Consider the following 17838-nt stretch of genomic DNA (forward strand, 5'->3'; position numbering starts at 1 on the left):
TATTTCATTGATTTACGCTATTTTTGTGGTTTTATTGCAATTTTATCCATGCATTATTGTTCCTTATGTATCTTTAGTATAGTTTTGCTGTTTGGTGCTTTGGTATAGAAAGATTTATTTTACTTAGTTTGATTCGCCAGAATATATGCTTTCCAAAAATATATGGGTTTCTGGGGGTCTTTTTACAGTTTTGGGGTCTTATGGCACATAACGCACAGTTGGGGCTCTCTTTTCTGCAGCTTAGTTGGCTAGCGTGAAAATTCATAGGCATGTTTTTCATTTGGGGTTCGTACACGCCACATACTTTGGTAAATCTATGCATATTCGGCATCAAACTATTTAGTAGACCTCTGACGTCCATATTTAGGGTGATTTTTCTTTATACGTAAAACATTGTGTGCGATAAATGCGGCAAACTGCAACAATTTTAGGCGATTTTCAGAAATGTTGTAAAAACCTCTGCGTTTAGAAAAGCTTTGCAGTTTGGTGTAGAAAGATGTCTTTATCTTTTTTGGATTCGTCAGAATGTGTACTTTCCAAAAATATATGGTTTTGGGGGGGTCTTTGCTGTTAGGAGGGTCTTGAGGCACATAATATGAAGTCAAGGGTCTATGTTCACAGAAGGCGAATCGGCAGCGGAGAAAAATCATATGCACTATTTTCATTTGGGGTCCGCGCATGCCAGCTGCCTTGGTATATCAATGCATATTGGGCATCAAACGGTTCAGTTGACCCTTGGCATCAGTATTTATGGTGTTTTAGAATTGTATGTAAGAAATTGGGTGAGATAAATGCGGCCAATTGCAATATTTTTAGGCAATTTTCAAAAATGTAAAAACTGTTGCTTTTATCGCCAAATTTAGGAAAGGCTTGCGGCTTGGTACTTTGGAGTACAAGGACATGCATACCCAATTTGGATTCGCGGGAATGTGTACTTTCCGAAAATATATGGTTTTCTGGGGTGAATGTACTTTTTTCTACCTTTGCTCCCCCCAAAACTATGTATATGTGTTGATTTTGCAGTACCTGAAATGACAGACCATATGGGGGTCTTCCTTTTGGGGCCCCTATATGCCACGTGCTTGGGTACACCTATACATATTGGGCATCAAACTGTTCAGAGGACCCTAGGCTTTCATATTTGGGGTGATTTCTCTTGATACCTAAAAGTATGTGGGTAATACGATGCTGCAGGGTAGAAATTTTGAAGTCAATTTTGGAAATGTCCCCAAAATCACCAAATTTAGGAATGATTTGCGGCTTGGTACTTTGTAGTACAAAGACATGCATACCCAATTTAGATTCCTGGGAATGTGCACTTTCCGAAAATATATGGTTTTCTGGGGTGAACTTACTTTTTTCTACCTTTGCCCCCCCAAAAACAATGTAAATGTGTTGATTTTGCAGTACCTGAAATGACAGACCGTATGGGGGTCTTCCTTTTGGGGCCCCTATATGCCACGTGCTTGGGTACACCTATACATATTGGGTATCAAACTGTTCAGAGGACCCTAGGCTTTCATATTTGGGGTGATTTCTCTTGATACATAAAAGTATGTGGGTAATACGATGCTGCAGGGTAGATATTTTGAAGTCATTTTTGGAAATGTCCCCAAAATCACCAAATTTAGGAATGGTTTGCGGCTTGGTACTTTGGAGTACAAAGACATGCATACCCAATTTAGATCCGTGGGAATGTGTACTTTCTGAAAATATATGGTTTTCTGGGGTGAACTTACTTTTTTCTACATTTGCCCCCCTCAAAACAATGTAAATGTGTTGATTTTGCAGTACCTGAAATGACAGACCATATGGGGGTCTTCGTTTTGAGGCCCCTATACGCCACGTGCTTGGGTACACCTATACATATTGGGCATCAAACTGTTCAGAGGACCCCAGGCTTTCATATTTGGGGTGATTTCTCTTGATACCTAAAAGTATGTGGGTAATACGATGCTGCAGGGTAGATATTTTGAGGTGATTTTTGGAAATGTCCCCAAAATCACCAAATTTAGGAATGGTTTGCGGCTTGGTACTTTGTAGTAGAAAGACATGCATACCCAATTTAGATTCGTGGGAATGTGTACTTTCCGAAAATATATGGTTTTCTGGGGTGAACTTAATTTTTTCTACCTTTGCCCCCCCAAAACGATGTAAATGTGTTGATTTTGCAGTACCTGAAATGACAGAACATACAAGGGGGGGTCTTCATTTTAGGGCCCCTATATGCCACGTGCTTGGGTACACCTATACATATTGGGCATCAAACTGTTCAGAGGACCCTAGGCTTTCATATTTGGGGTGATTTCTCTTGATACCTAAAAGTATGTGGGTAATACGATGCTGCAGGGTAGATATTTTGAGGTGATTTTTGGAAATGTCACCAAAATCACTAAATTTAGGAATGGTTTGCGGCTTGGTACTTTGGTGTAGAAAGACATGCATACCCAATTTGGATTCGTAGGAATGTGTACTTTCCGAAAATATATGGTTTTCTGGGGTGAACTTACTGTTTTCTACTTTTGCCCCCCCCCCCAAAACGATGTAAATGTGTTGATTTTGCAGTACCTGAAATGACAGAATATATGGGGGTCTTCCTTTTGGGGCCCCTGTATGCCACGTGCTTGGGTACACCTATACATATTGGGCATCAAACTGTTCAGAGGACCCTAGGCTTTCATATTTGGGGTGATTTCTCTTGATACCTAAAAGTATTTGGGTAATACGATGCTGCAGGGTAGATATTTTGAGGTGATTTTTGGAAATGTCACCAAAATCACCAAATTTAGGAATGATTTGCGGCTTGGTACTTTGGCGTAGAAAGACATGCATACCCAATTTGGATTAGTTGGAATGTGTACTTTCCGAAAATATATGGTTTTCTAGGGTGAACTTACTGTTTTCTACTTTTGCCCCCCCCCCCCAAAACAATGTAAATGTGTTGATTTTGCAGTACCTGAAATGACAGACTATATGGGGGTCTTCCTTTTGGGGCCCCTGTATGCCACGTGCTTGGGTACACCTATACATATTGGGCATCAAACTGTTCAGAGGATCCTAGGCTTTCATATTTGGGGTGATTTCTCTTGATACCTAAAAGTATGTGGGTAATACGATGCTGTAGGGTAGATATTTTGAGGTGATTTTTGGAAATGTCACCAAAATCACCAAATTTAGGAATGATTTGCGGCTTGGTACTTTGGCGTAGAAAGACATGCATACCCAATTTGGATTCGTGGGAATGTGTACTTTCCGAAAATATATGGTTTTTGTGGGGTGAACTTACTGTTTTCTACTTTTGCCCCCCCCCAAACAATGTAAATGTGTTGATTTTGCAGTACCAGAAATGACAGACTATATGGGGGTCTTCCTTTTAGGGCCCCTGTATGCCAAGTGCTTGGGTACAACTATACATATTGGGCATCAAACTGTTCAGAGGACCCTAGGCTTTCATATTTGGGGTGATTTTTCTTGATACCTAAAAGTATGTGGGTAATACGATGCTGCAGGGTAGATATTTTGAGGTGATTTTTGGAAATGTCACCAAAATCACCAAATTTAGGAATAGTTTGCGGCTTGGTACTTTGGCGTAGAAAGACATGCATACCCAATTTGGATTCAGGGGAATGTGTACTTTCCAAAAATATATGGTTTTCTGGGGTGAACGTACTTTTTCTATCTTTGCCGCCCCCCAAAACGATGTAAATGTGTTGATTTTGCAGTACCTGAAATGACAGACCATATGGGGGTCTTCCTTTTGGGGCCCCTATATGCCACGTGCTTGGGTACACCTATATATATTGGGCATCAAACTGTTCAGAGGACCCTAGGCTTTCATATTTGGGGCGATTTCTCTTGATACCTAAAAGTATGTGGGAAATACGATGCTGCAGGGTAGACATTTTTAAGTGATTTTTGGAAGTGTCACCAAAATCACCAAATTTAGGAATGATTTGCGGCTTGGTACTTTGGAGTACAAAGACATGCATACCCAATTTAGATTCAAGGCAATGTGTACTTTCCGAAAATATATGGTTTTCTGGGGTGAACTTACTTTTTTCTACATTTGCCCCCCTCAAAACGATGTAAATGTGTTGATTTTGCAGTACTGGAAATGACAGACCATAGGGGGGTCTTCCTTTTGGGGCCCCTATATGCCACGTGCTTGGGTACACCTATATATATTGGACATCAAACTGTTCAGAGGACCCTAGGCTTTCATATTTGGGGTGATTTCTCTTGATACCTAAAAGTATGTGGGAAATACGATGCTGCAGGGTAGACATTTTTAAGTGATTTTTGGAAATGTCACCAAAATCACCAAATTTAGGAATGATTTGCGGCTTGGTACTTTGGAGTACAAAGACATGCATACCCAATTTAGATTCGTGGCAATGTGTACTTTCCGAAAATATATGGTTTTCTGGGGTGAACTTACTTTTTTCTACATTTGCCCCCCTCAAAACGATGTAAATGTGTTGCTTTTGAAGTATCTGAAATGACAGACCATAAGGGGGTCTCCTTTTCAGGCCCCTATATGCCACTTGCTTGGGTACACCTATACATATTGGGCATCAAACTGTTCAAAGGACCCTAGGCTTTCATATTTGGGGTGATTTCTCTTGATACCTAAAAGTATGTGGGTAATACGATGCTAAAAGGAAGACTATATGGGGGTCTTCCTTTTAGGGCCCCTGTATGCCACGTGCTTGGGTACAACTATACATATTGGGCATCAAACTGTTCAGAGGACCCTAGGCTTTCATATTTGGGGTGATTTTTCTTGATACCTAAAAGTATGTGGGTAATACGATGCTGCAGGGTAGATATTTTGAGGTGATTTTTGGAAATGTCACCAAAATCACCAAATTTAGGAATAGTTTGCGGCTTGGTACTTTGGCGTAGAAAGACATGCATACCCAATTTGGATTCAGGGGAATGTGTACTTTCCAAAAATATATGGTTTTCTGGGGTGAACGTACTTTTTCTATCTTTGCCGCCCCCCAAAACGATGTAAATGTGTTGATTTTGCAGTACCTGAAATGACAGACCATATGGGGGTCTTCCTTTTGGGGCCCCTATATGCCACGTGCTTGGGTACACCTATATATATTGGGCATCAAACTGTTCAGAGGACCCTAGGCTTTCATATTTGGGGCGATTTCTCTTGATACCTAAAAGTATGTGGGAAATACGATGCTGCAGGGTAGACATTTTTAAGTGATTTTTGGAAGTGTCACCAAAATCACCAAATTTAGGAATGATTTGCGGCTTGGTACTTTGGAGTACAAAGACATGCATACCCAATTTAGATTCAAGGCAATGTGTACTTTCCGAAAATATATGGTTTTCTGGGGTGAACTTACTTTTTTCTACATTTGCCCCCCTCAAAACGATGTAAATGTGTTGATTTTGCAGTACCGGAAATGACAGACCATAGGGGGGTCTTCCTTTTGGGGCCCCTATATGCCACGTGCTTGGGTACACCTATATATATTGGACATCAAACTGTTCAGAGGACCCTAGGCTTTCATATTTGGGGTGATTTCTCTTGATACCTAAAAGTATGTGGGAAATACGATGCTGCAGGGTAGACATTTTTAAGTGATTTTTGGAAATGTCACCAAAATCACCAAATTTAGGAATGATTTGCGGCTTGGTACTTTGGAGTACAAAGACATGCATACCCAATTTAGATTCGTGGCAATGTGTACTTTCCGAAAATATATGGTTTTCTGGGGTGAACTTACTTTTTTCTACATTTGCCCCCCTCAAAACGATGTAAATGTGTTGCTTTTGAAGTATCTGAAATGACAGACCATAAGGGGGTCTCCTTTTCAGGCCCCTATATGCCACTTGCTTGGGTACACCTATACATATTGGGCATCAAACTGTTCAAAGGACCCTAGGCTTTCATATTTGGGGTGATTTCTCTTGATACCTAAAAGTATGTGGGTAATACGATGCTGCAGGGTAGAAATTTTTAGGTGATTTTTGGAAATGTCACCAAAATCACCAAATTTAGGAATGGTTTGCCGCTTGGTACTTTGGTGTAGAAAGACATGCATACCCAATTTGGATTCAGGGGAATGTGTACTTTCCGAAAATATATGGTTTTCTGGGGTGAACGTACTTTTTTCTACTTTTGCCGCCCCCCAAAACTATGTAAATGTGTTGATTTTGCAGTATCTGAAATGACAGAACAAACGTGGGGTCTTCGTTTTGGGGCCCCCTATGCCACGTGCTTCGGTACATCTATTCATATTGGGCATCAAACTGTTCAGTGGACCCAGGATTTTATATTTGGGGTGTTTTACATTGATTATATTAGAGGGAAATTGTGGAAGCACTCAAGGCTAAATCAAAATATATTTAAATATAATGGAAGTGCTACTTACAATGCACTTCCCTGGGCCCCTGTCTCATAAATAATTCAGTATAAATGCAAGTGCATGTTTACAAAACAGGGGTTTTTAGTTACCAAAGTTATGATCATAAAATTGAAAAGCCACCATACCACGTCAAGGTAAACCCCATATGGTGGTCCCTAACTTACTTATTAAAAATAAATATTTCTCTGCATAATAGCATTACCTGTGTTCAGTGTATGTTGAGCATTGGTTTCAATTTGAAGGCTGAATCCTCCCCCACCAGTAAAGGCTTTTAAGAGAGAGGGATTGCCCAAACCAACGCCCACATTTAAAAGCGTAGGACCACCATTAGTTTTAAGGGGTGGGTATGGGGTGCTATTGAAAAACCACATGAAGCTATGCCACAGCTTCAGGCCAATATACTATATTAGAGGGAAATTGTGGAAGCACTCAAGGCTAAATCAAAATATATTTAAATATAATGGAAGTGCTACTTACAATGCACTTCCCTGGGCCCCTGTCTCATAAATAATTCAGTATAAATGCAAGTGCATGTTTACAAAACAGGGGTTTTTAGTTACCAAAGTTATGATCATAAAATTGAAAAGCCACCATACCACGTCAAGGTAAACCCCATATGGTGGTCCCTAACTTATTTATTAAAAAGAAATATTTCTCTGCATAATAGCATTACCTGTGTTCAGTGTATGTTGAGCATTGGTTTCAATTTGAAGGCTGAATCCTCCCCCACCAGTACAGGCTTTTAAGAGAGAGGGATTGCCCAAACCAACGCCCACATTTAAAAGCGTAGGACCACCATTCGTTTTAAGGGGTGGGTATGGGGTGCTATTGAAAAACCACATGAAGCTATGCCACAGCTTCAGGCCAATATACTATATTAGAGGGAAATTGTGGAAGCACTCAAGGCTAAATCAAAATATATTTAAATATAATGGAAGTGCTACTTACAATGCACTTTCCTGGGCCCCTGTCTCATAAAGGGAAGTGCATTGTAAGTAGCACTTCCATTATATTTAAATATATTTTGATTTAGCCTTGAGTGCTTCCACAATTTCCCTCTAATATAGTGTTTTACATTGATACCTAATGATGTGTGGGAGATATGTTGCTGTAGAGTGGAAGCTTTGAGGTCATTTTTCAAAAAATTCACCAATTTCTATAAAACATTATAACTTTAGGAAACAATTGCAACTTGGTAGTTTGGAGTACAAAGATATTTCTACCCATTTTTGATTCACCAGAATCTCTTCTTTCTAGTAATGGGTAGTTTTCTAGGGTAAACCTACTGTTAGCGGAATGTTTGGCCTTGAAATCAAAAGTATGCCGTTTGGGGAGCGTTGCTTTGGAAATTTGGTTGTGTACTGCTTGTAGATTTTGAGCTATACAAGTGAGAAATCTCCATAAAACTATATATATTTGGTATTGTCGCGTTCAGGAGACATAGACCTTTCTAAATCGGCTGTGTTCTCGTACATAAAATGAATGATCTTTCTGATATATGTGATTGTTCTTCGTGAAACATGATTTTTTTCATTTTATTTGACACTTAGAATCCAATATTTTTTTTTACAGAAGTGGAATTACACCAAAATTCTTGCATATTGTGAAAGTTCAGGTTGTCCTGAAAAAAACAATATATTGTTTTCCTGGGTTAACTAAAAGACCACCCCAGGAAAGGCCCTTAAAGTGAAAGAGTGCAAAATATCTAAAAACTGCTTGGCAGTAGATGTTCGCATCTAGGACAAAACGGCTGGCAGGGAAAGGGTTAAATTGGTCAGTAACCAACAGCCTGTTGGTTACTGACCAATTGAAATAAATTTTCACATTTTGCAAACATGAGGTGCTGCATTTTTTCTCTCTTCTGCTGTATATTAGGCCCATGGCAAGGGTCTATACACTGCTCTGCACTCTGGCCGAAAGGGACTTTTTGTGAGGTGGTTGAAGCACACACATCTGTATACTCATTCTAACAGTTATCTGGTATGCTTGTGTTTTTTGACACACTGTTTTTTTGGCTAATCCTTTCACAATCTCTAGCATAAACTTTTTCAAGTTTTGTATAGTGTTTGAAATCTTCTATATGCCAGTTCGCACTCTGTTACACTATCTTCCTACTTTCTATAGTCTCTTGTTGCATCATACAGTCTTTTTTTTTTTTTTTGTATTCATTTTATTGTATTATTCAGAAATAAAATCAATGACCATTTACATCCGTGTAATAAACGCAAGTAAAAGGAAAAAAAAAAAACACTTACATTAAACATAGTTCTTGCAAATATTAATCATTGGTATTCATATCAAAGCTAGCATAAGAAAGCTTCTCGGTGTTAGGTATTGATTGAACATGTAGTGATAATTAAAGTAAACTTTTAACATTTTTAACAGAAAGTTAAACCAAATATTCCAAAACGTGAAATCTTATTCATGTACTAAACATACAAAATCAATATGGATAAGCAATTTTTTTTTTTTTTTTTGTAATTATCTGTCTTTTCTTTGCTTTCTTTCAGGTGTATCGTGGAGAGTGGGGAAGATTGCTTACAATCAGGTAGGTTTCGTTTGTAGCATAATGTCTTAGTGAGTCTCAGCATAATAAATACTTAAGGTGGAGAATGGATGGATATGTATTCTCTCCAAGGTAACCAGGTTGCTGCATAATCTAGATACTTATTGTTTATGGAAGCTGTAAGTTCTTCCATTAAGCAAATTTCATTGATTATATCGAACCATTTCTCTATCGTCTGGGTTTTTTTTTGCCTCCATAACATGGGTATTTGAGCTTTTGCTGCTATCAACATTTGTAGTAATAAGTTTTTCTTAGTGTTGTTTTCGGGTTCAAAATCATGAAATAGTAAGATTGCTGGTGGGTTGGTTTTCACTTGCTCTCCTATTATTTCAGAGCATATTTTGAACACTTTTGACCAATAAGTTTGTATCATGGGACATGTCAACCAGAGATGAGATAACGTGCCAGCGTCTAGTTCACATCTCCAGCACAGGTCATTGTCTAATAGGCCCATTTTTTTTAAAATCACTGGAGTTCTGTACCATCTAGATAATATCTTATAGGAGGATTCTTGTAGACGGTTGCTAATTGAGCATTTGTTGATATACTTAAAGATTTTTTCCCATTCCCGCTCACCAAGTGACATGTTCAGATCCTCTTCCCACCTTCTAGTGTAAGCTGGGAGATCTGAAAATTTAATGTCAATAATTATTTTATAGATTCGCGAAAGAATGTGGCTAAAATTATTTCCAGGTGAACATAGCATTTCAAAATTCGTCGGTTCTCTGGAGGGCATTCCAGATAATTTGTGTGAGGATATGAAGTTTTGAACTTGGGTAATTCTCCACTTATCTCTATTTGACCAATTTTCTTTCGTGTTATCAGCCTCTGGGGGGAGCCCTTGCGTGGATTTGAGAAAGTGTCTCAATTGAGGGTTTTCTATATTGAAGGCTGAGGAGAATCCTTTATCTGCTATACTAGGTGGGAACTCTGTGTTATTATGAAGAGGCATGAACGGTGAGGGATATTTTGACAGTTTATTTGCTGAGTTGAGCTTGTTCCATTATAATATTATTAATAATAGGATGGTCTTTGGCAGTTTGGGGAACATTCCCTTTGCGCAACCAAGCCAGACTATGTAAGCTACCTTGTGTCCACTTATCCTCCAGGGAGCGCCAAAGTTTAGGCGAATTAAGATCACAATAATCAGGAAAGGCAGACAGTACTGCCGCTTGGTAATATGACTCAAAGTCAGGCATTGCAAGGCCCCCTCTACCCTTGGGTTGAAATAGTGTTTCTCTTCTGACTCTACCTCTTTTTGATTTCCATATATAATGGAAGATAGCTTGATTTAGTTCTACAAAGTACCTCTTTGGGATTGCAATCGGGAGAGCATTAAACAAATATGTAAACTTTGGTAGAATTGTCATTTTGACACTATTTATTTTCCCTTTCCAGGTGAAGTGCTTTGTTGACCAATTTAATAACAGCTGTTTGGTTTCCTTTAAAAGAGGTGTGTAATTGTAGTCAAATAGTTTCGCTATGTCTGCTGAGATTTCAACTCCTAAATATTTTAGTTTACATTCTTGCCATTTAAAGGCGAAGGACGCTTGCAGGAGTTGTTTTAGCTCTGCAGGGAGATTTATTGATAGAGCCTCTGACTTGCTCATATTTATTTTGTAGTTGGACAAATGCCCATATAATGTCAATTCTTTCAATAAATTCGGTAGAGAGACAAGAGGGTTTGCAATAATCAATAGGAGGTCATCAGCAAACACTGCAGCCTTATGTTCCAGTTTATCAATACAAAGCCCTCTTATGTCTGTATTTTTGCGAAGTGCAACCAAGAGGAATTCCATGCAGATTACATATAATAGTGGGGAGAGTGGGCACCCCTGTCTAGTTCCATTATTTATCATAAATGGATTGGATAAGACTCCGTTTACTCTTACTTGAGCTGATGGGACTGAGTATAGAGCCATAACTTTTTCCCTAAACTGAGGAGGCAGACCAATCTTCTGCAACGCTAAGTCTAGGAAGTCCCAGCTCACACGATCGAATGCTTTCTCAGCGTCGGTTGACAAAAGCATTGTTGGGTTCCGACCTTTCTTCCCCCATAAGATCCAATTAATTACCTTAAGAGTATTTTCTTTTGCTTCTCTCCCTTTGACAAATCCCACCTGATCCCTGTGGATACAGTGTGGTAGTACTGGGTTGAGCCTTTGAGCTAGAATTTTGGATAGAATTTTCAAATCTATATTTAATAATGAGATTGGTCTATAATTTTCACATAGTGAATGGTCTTTCCCCGGTTTGGGTATCAGGGTTATATGGGCCTTTAAAAATTCTGGGTTTAAGGGAGAAGTAACTGAGATGGAGTCCATAAAAGGAAGCAATATTGGAATAAGTTTATGTTCCAACAATTTATAAAATTTAGCTGTGTATCCGTCAGGGCCAGGTGCTTTATTTAGTTTAAGGGATTTTATTGCCTCTTGTATTTCTAGGCCTGTGATGGGAGCTTGCAAGCTTTGTATGTATTTCTCAGGGACTAATGGAATTTCATTGTCTTGCAGATACTGCTGGATTTTTTCTCTAAGTCTATTCCTATTTTCTGTTTTAGATGGGTTTAAGTTATATAACTTCCCATAGTAGCTCTTAAATATTTCTGCTATGTGTTCTGGTGCCCACTGCGTTTTATTATTTTCATCTTTGATTTGTCTAATATATGCTCTATTTTGTTTAGTTTTTAAGGCTCGTGCTAGAAGTTTCCCTGTTTTGTTGCCATGTTCGAAGTATTTCTGTCGAACTCTGGATAAAATGTTCTTATTCTGGGCATTTAAGTAATGATGGAGTTCTAGTCTGCTTTTGGTTAATTGATTGAGTAGTTCTTGTGTTTGGTCTACTTTATGAGCAGATTCTAATTCTTGTATTTTAGAGATATGTGATTGTATTTGAGCTAGTCTAATTTTCTTCAGTCTAGTACCATGTTTTATTAGGATACCCCTTGTCAAACATTTTAAAGCTTGCCATTTTGCAATGTTCGAAGTGGGATCTCGTTGTATGGCTGATTTGTATGTGTTTAGGGTGTCTTGTAAATCCAGGAAGCACTCCTTATCATCCAGTAAAGAGTCATTTAATTTCCATTGCCAGGGGGTTCTGGAGCATTTTGGGAAATTAATTAGAATCTGTACAGCTGCGTGGTCTGACCATAGAATGTTTTGTATATTAGCTGATTTGATCCAACTGATATGTTGCTGTGAAATTAAGATGTAATCCAACCTTGAGTAAGTTTGCTTAGCATGCGAAAAAAATGTATAATCTCTCTCATTTTCATGGAAGCATCTCCATGTGTCTAGCATCCTGAGTTTAACCAAAGCTTTTTTAACCATATTAGTTGCAGAATAGGGTATTGTGGAAGTGCCTGTGGATGTGTCCATCCTGGGATTTAAGGTCATATTCAAGTCTCCTCCCATAATGACTATTCCTTCTACAAAGTTTTCTACCTCCTTCAAAATTTTAAGCAGAAAGTTTACTTGATGACGATTTGGAAGATAGACACATCCCAAGGTACATTGAGTATTACAAAGTACACCCTTAACAAAAACATATCTCCCTTCTTTATCTTTAAACGTGTCCTGAACTTGAAAGTCTAGTTTGTTGTGAATACCTATCGCTACTCCCTTGGTTTTGGAATCCACATTATTGCTATAAAACCATTGGGGGTATTCGTGGTATTTCTTAAGAAGATCCGATTCACCCTTTAAATGAGTCTCCTGTAACATTATTATAGATATTTTCTGTCTTTTCAATTCTCTAAAAAGATTACTTCTCTTTTCAGGAATATTAAGGCCATTAACATTCAACGATAATAACTTAACATCAGCCATATTTCTTAGGTAAGAATATTTGCTTAGACCATAGCATCATACAGTCTTATTCAGGGACTCACTTGTCTAAGATATGCCCCATGGCAGGACCTCTGCTCTTCAGTCTCTTGAGTCTGGCACAGCAAGGGCAGGATGGCCGCCAGGGCTAGAAGGCTAATTCCCTTTATGGCCCACCGTCTCCTTGTGTATCCTCAGCTTACTCTGAGTGAAAGAAAGAGGGAGGAGGAGAAGGAGCCAGGGGTGGGGGGAGAAAGGGGTGGAGTGGGAAGGGGATGTGAGGGAGGAGGAGAGGAATGCACAGTCTACCCAAACCTCAGGGTGGGGTGTTGGAGAGCAGGAGGAGAGGAGATTAACCCATTTGCCACTGGAGACCTATAAAACAGACAACATGTCTTTTATATTATAAAGCACTAATTTATGTAATGAACAATTAGTTTTCAGTGTTAACTTTGCTGAGGTTTAAATCAAGCAGAGGATTAGCTGTGCAAAACAGTATGATCACTAGCCTGATCACTATCTTATATATATATATATATATATATATATATATATATATATATATATATTTATATTATATATCATATACATTTATAAGACAGTTGTGTTTTTAAAGCCTAGTTTATATAGAATTGAATACCACTTTGTTTTCCTTTATTCCCATCTTTTGCATGTGGGAATGTATGTAATTAGTCCAAGAATCATAACTCTCTGAGCACTTTCTAGGTTATGAGAAAATGCATTAGTTGCCATGGAACAGGGAAGGGCTAATGGCAGATGAGAGGGTGGAGATGGAAAGTGTGATATACTGTAGTGTGATAAAAAAAAAACAGAACAGATGAGAAAATCAATCAGAATTGTAGTAAAAAAGAGGAAAAAATTCAGCAAAGGCAATACAAGGAAATATTTTATCTCTGAATATCAAAGATGTTGTTTATCTATCTTACAAACGGATATAAAAAGGAACGTAATACTGATCTTTAATATATCATTTTAATAGATGGTCTTTTTTGTGAAATTTAATTTTAACTCACATAATGGTTTTAGTTCCTGTATCTGTCTGTCTATCCATCACTGTCTCTGCAAATTATTGGGGGCTCAGGATTTAAAAGGCATTCTAGGGCACTCTTGTGTTTACTAACATTGGGTAAATATGCAACTAGGCAGTACAGTTATGGGATCTGTTATCTAAAATGCTCAGGCCTGGGGATCTTTCTGTAATTTCATGCCTTAAGTCTACTAGAAAATCATGTACATATTAAAAAAACCCAAACAGGCTGATTTTGCTTCCAATCAGTTATATATTTTGGATGTTTGGATCAAGTACAAGGTACTGTACTTTAGTAATTACAGAGAAAAAGCGAATAATGTAAAAAAAAATTGGATTATTTGGAGTCTTTTTTATCAGTAAGTAAACTTTGGCGAAAAAGGTAATGTTTGCATCCTAGAGTAACGACTGTTCGCCAGAACGAAAAGACACCTGGCGATAGGGTGCAGATGAATGCTAGCGACAGTCTCATTCACTAGAATTGTCCTCTAAGCCTGTTAGTGAATTGGCGATGTCCCTGCAGATGGGATTTCTGATTAATTGATGCTAGAGTCGGCCACTTCGCCCTTTAGTGACGCTGTCCCAATGTGAACATTAATTGGGTAATTTGCCATATTTATCCTCAATACATTAAAACAGTTGACATTGGTGGAATAGCCTCTTGATAGTTGTCTTCAAGCAACACCCTTCTCTCCTATGTAGTTTTTCTGTCACAATTCTCATTTATTTGTAAATAAATTTACATTGGGCAGCGGTGTACAACATTTATATATTTTTTTTTTTGCTCTGCATGAGATATCTTGCTTTAAATCGAAAATATTGTTAGATGGAACCAAGAAGCCTTTACTACAGTTGCATACCTTGGTCGGTCTGAAAATACCTTCAGACTAGGCCATACTTCAGGCCCTACCTGCCGCTAATGAGCGAGCCTGCAAAGTTTAAACTTCAGAACTTTATGTTAGTTACACTACTGCCTCAATAGCTACTTGAAATAGTGGCAATTATTTTAAGATAATTGCACACCACAGTAGGTTCCTGTGGGCAAACACTGTGCTATCCTGTGTGATAATTTTCCCAGTGGTTTCTATTACTACCAAGAAGGGCTTTCAGATTTGCTGTCCAATAAAAAAAACAGATGAGCTTTTCATTTTAATGGAAAAAACAAAGAATTTAATTTATTTAAAGGTGTAGAAACTAGGCATGGTTTAAGTAAAGACTATAAAATAAATAGGGAAGGGCCTCTACAGAAATGTAAACAATATAAATTAATTATAACTATATAGTTTGGCCTCACAGTTTACAAGTTTTTGGTTGCTGGGGTCAGTTATCATAACAAGTAGATTTAAACATGCTAGAAGGAAGTAACATCTATGATTCTGATACTGAGCTCTTCAGTATGACCTGTTTTACTGCCACTGGTTGCTGCTGGTGACTAAATCCTATGTCCTTAAATAGTCAATTTCACTTATTAGAAGGGGGTCTGGATACTGCTTGCTCTACTGAATGCTTGCTGTGACTATAACATAAATTGTGGAGGGCCTCTATAGAAATATAAACAATATAAATGATAACTATATAATTTGGCCTTACAGTTTAACAGTTTCTGGTTGCTGGGTCAGTCATCACAAGTAGATTTTAAACAAGCTTAAAGGAATTAACATGTATGATTCTGCAACTGAGCTCTTCAGTATGACCTGCTTTACTGCAAGTTGTTGGTGATGGTGATTATATAGTTACATAGTTAGTTACATAGTTAAATTGGCTTGAAAAAAGACAAAGTCCATCAAGTTCAACCCCTCCAAATGAAAACCCAGCATCCATACACACACCCCTCCCTACTTTCACACAAATTATATATACCCATACCTATACTAACTATAGAGCTTAGTATCACAATAGTCTTTGATATTATGTCTGTCCAAAAAATCATCCAAGCCATTCTTAAAGGCATTAACTGAATCAGCCATCACAACATCACCCGGCAGTACATTCCACAACCTCACTGTCCTGACTGTGAAGAACCCCCTACGTTGGTTCAAATGAAAGTTCTTTTCTTCTAGTCTAAAGGGGTGGCCTCTGGTACGGTGATCCACTTTATGGGTAAAAAGGTCTATAATGTCCTCTAATGTACTTGTAAAGTGTAATCATGTCCCTCTCGCAAGCGCCTTTTTTCCAGAGAAAACAACCCCAACCTTGACAGTCTACGCTCACAATTTAAGTCTTCCATCCCTCTAACCAATTTAGTTGCATGTCTCTGCACTCTTTTCAGCTCATTTATATCCCTCTTAAGGACTGGAGTCCAAAACTGCACTGCATACTCCAGATGAGGCCTCACCAGGGACCTATAAAGAGGCATAATTATGTTTTCATCCCTTGAGTTAATGCCCTTTTTTATGCAAGACAGAACTTTATTTGCTTTAGTAGCCACAACTTGTTATCTACAAAAACCCCTAGATCCTTCTCATTTAAGGAAACTCCCAACACACTGCCATTTAGTGTATAACTTGCATTTATATTATTTTTGCCAAAGTGCATAACCTTGCATTTATCAACATTGAACCTCATTTTCCAGTTTGCTGCCCAGTTCTCCAACTTAGATATGGCTTTGTGCTTAATAAAATAGGCAATTTCACTAATTAGAATGGGGGTCGGGATACTTCCTGCTATACAGCTTGCTGTAACTACGGAATATTTTAGATTGTTAGCTCTAAAGGGAGTGCTGTCTCCTGTATTATTGTGTACATGTTGTATATATGCCTTTGTTGTACAGCACTGCAGAATATGTTGACAATTTAAATATAATCATTTACCTTAAAGTGAAGGCAATTATGAATATACCTAATGTATTTCTCACATATAAATGAAGTAAATGTATAGAGTATATCTTTTAAAATAGACCATATAATTGCATAATGTTATATTGCTCAAAACAAATAAAGATATGCTTAAAATTATGTTCTTTTTGAAAATTGAGTAAAATTAAAAAATATAAAGAAAATGTGCCTATTCATGAGAGGATTGAGAGACATCCACTTGTAAACCTTAAAAAGCTAATTACATTTTGTTTGAACTAGGAAAGCCTAATACAACAAAACTCAATATCTAGGGTACTGAAATTTATAGAGGATAGCACTTTCCTTAACAAAATTTTCAAATGTGTGCCTCTCCCAGTTAAAATATACTAAACATAAATATTAATCTTTAACAGTCATTGAACTGCAGATTTTATTAATCCACAATGTGAATATATTTTCTTCTAATGGCTTTCATGACTAGGGCCACTCAGGGGGTACAGTCAGTTTCCAATTAAACACTTCAGAATGGGGAAGAGAGAGGAGTAAAGCTGAAATCATCCAGCATATTTCAGCTAGCTGATTTCGGCTCCTATTACATCCCACCAAAAACCTCACAAGGTCTGTTGGTAGAGCTATCTAGTTAAATATGATCTGCACACAATGGGATAATCCAGGCATCCCAAAGTACTTAAAGGAAAACTATACCCCCATTGCATAAAACAGCTCATATGTAAAATCCTGCTTCATGTAAATAAACCATTTTCATAATAATATACTTTTCTAGTAGTATGTGCCATTGTGTAATCATAAAAAGAAAATTGACGTTTTAAAAAATAAGGGTCACCCCCTGGGATCATACGATTCCCTGTGCACACAAACATACCAAACACACTATACTTGCTAGGTCACATGAGCCAATTAACAGACAGAGTTCTGTCTTTTGCTTCAACACTTCTTCCTGTTACAGTTAGAGTTGTAGTATTTCTGGTCAGGTGATCTCTGAGACAGCAAAGAGACCATCACAAAAAGGTGGTTCAAGGCAAGAGATTTAAACTATCTGTTGCTCAAGTATTCATTTTGGGGGTATAGTTTTCCTTTAAAGTGAGACAAGGTATGGGTGATTGGCACACTAGGAGGGTAGTCACCCATAGTAAATCTGCACTACCACAAGAGGCTATTTGTGTGACATCACCCTTACCTCGTGAGGCAACTT

The 17838-nt window shown here is 38.0% G+C and overlaps 1 pseudogene; it reads right to left on the reverse strand.

Annotated features, from left to right (window-relative positions):
- LOC108697219 overlaps positions 1 to 17838 on the reverse strand; it is a 131864-nt pseudogene that overhangs the window by 99566 nt on the left and 14460 nt on the right.

The sequence above is a fragment of the Xenopus laevis genome, chromosome 7S (assembly GCF_017654675.1).
Source record: "Xenopus laevis strain J_2021 chromosome 7S, Xenopus_laevis_v10.1, whole genome shotgun sequence".
NCBI classification, from domain to species: domain Eukaryota; kingdom Metazoa; phylum Chordata; class Amphibia; order Anura; family Pipidae; genus Xenopus; species Xenopus laevis.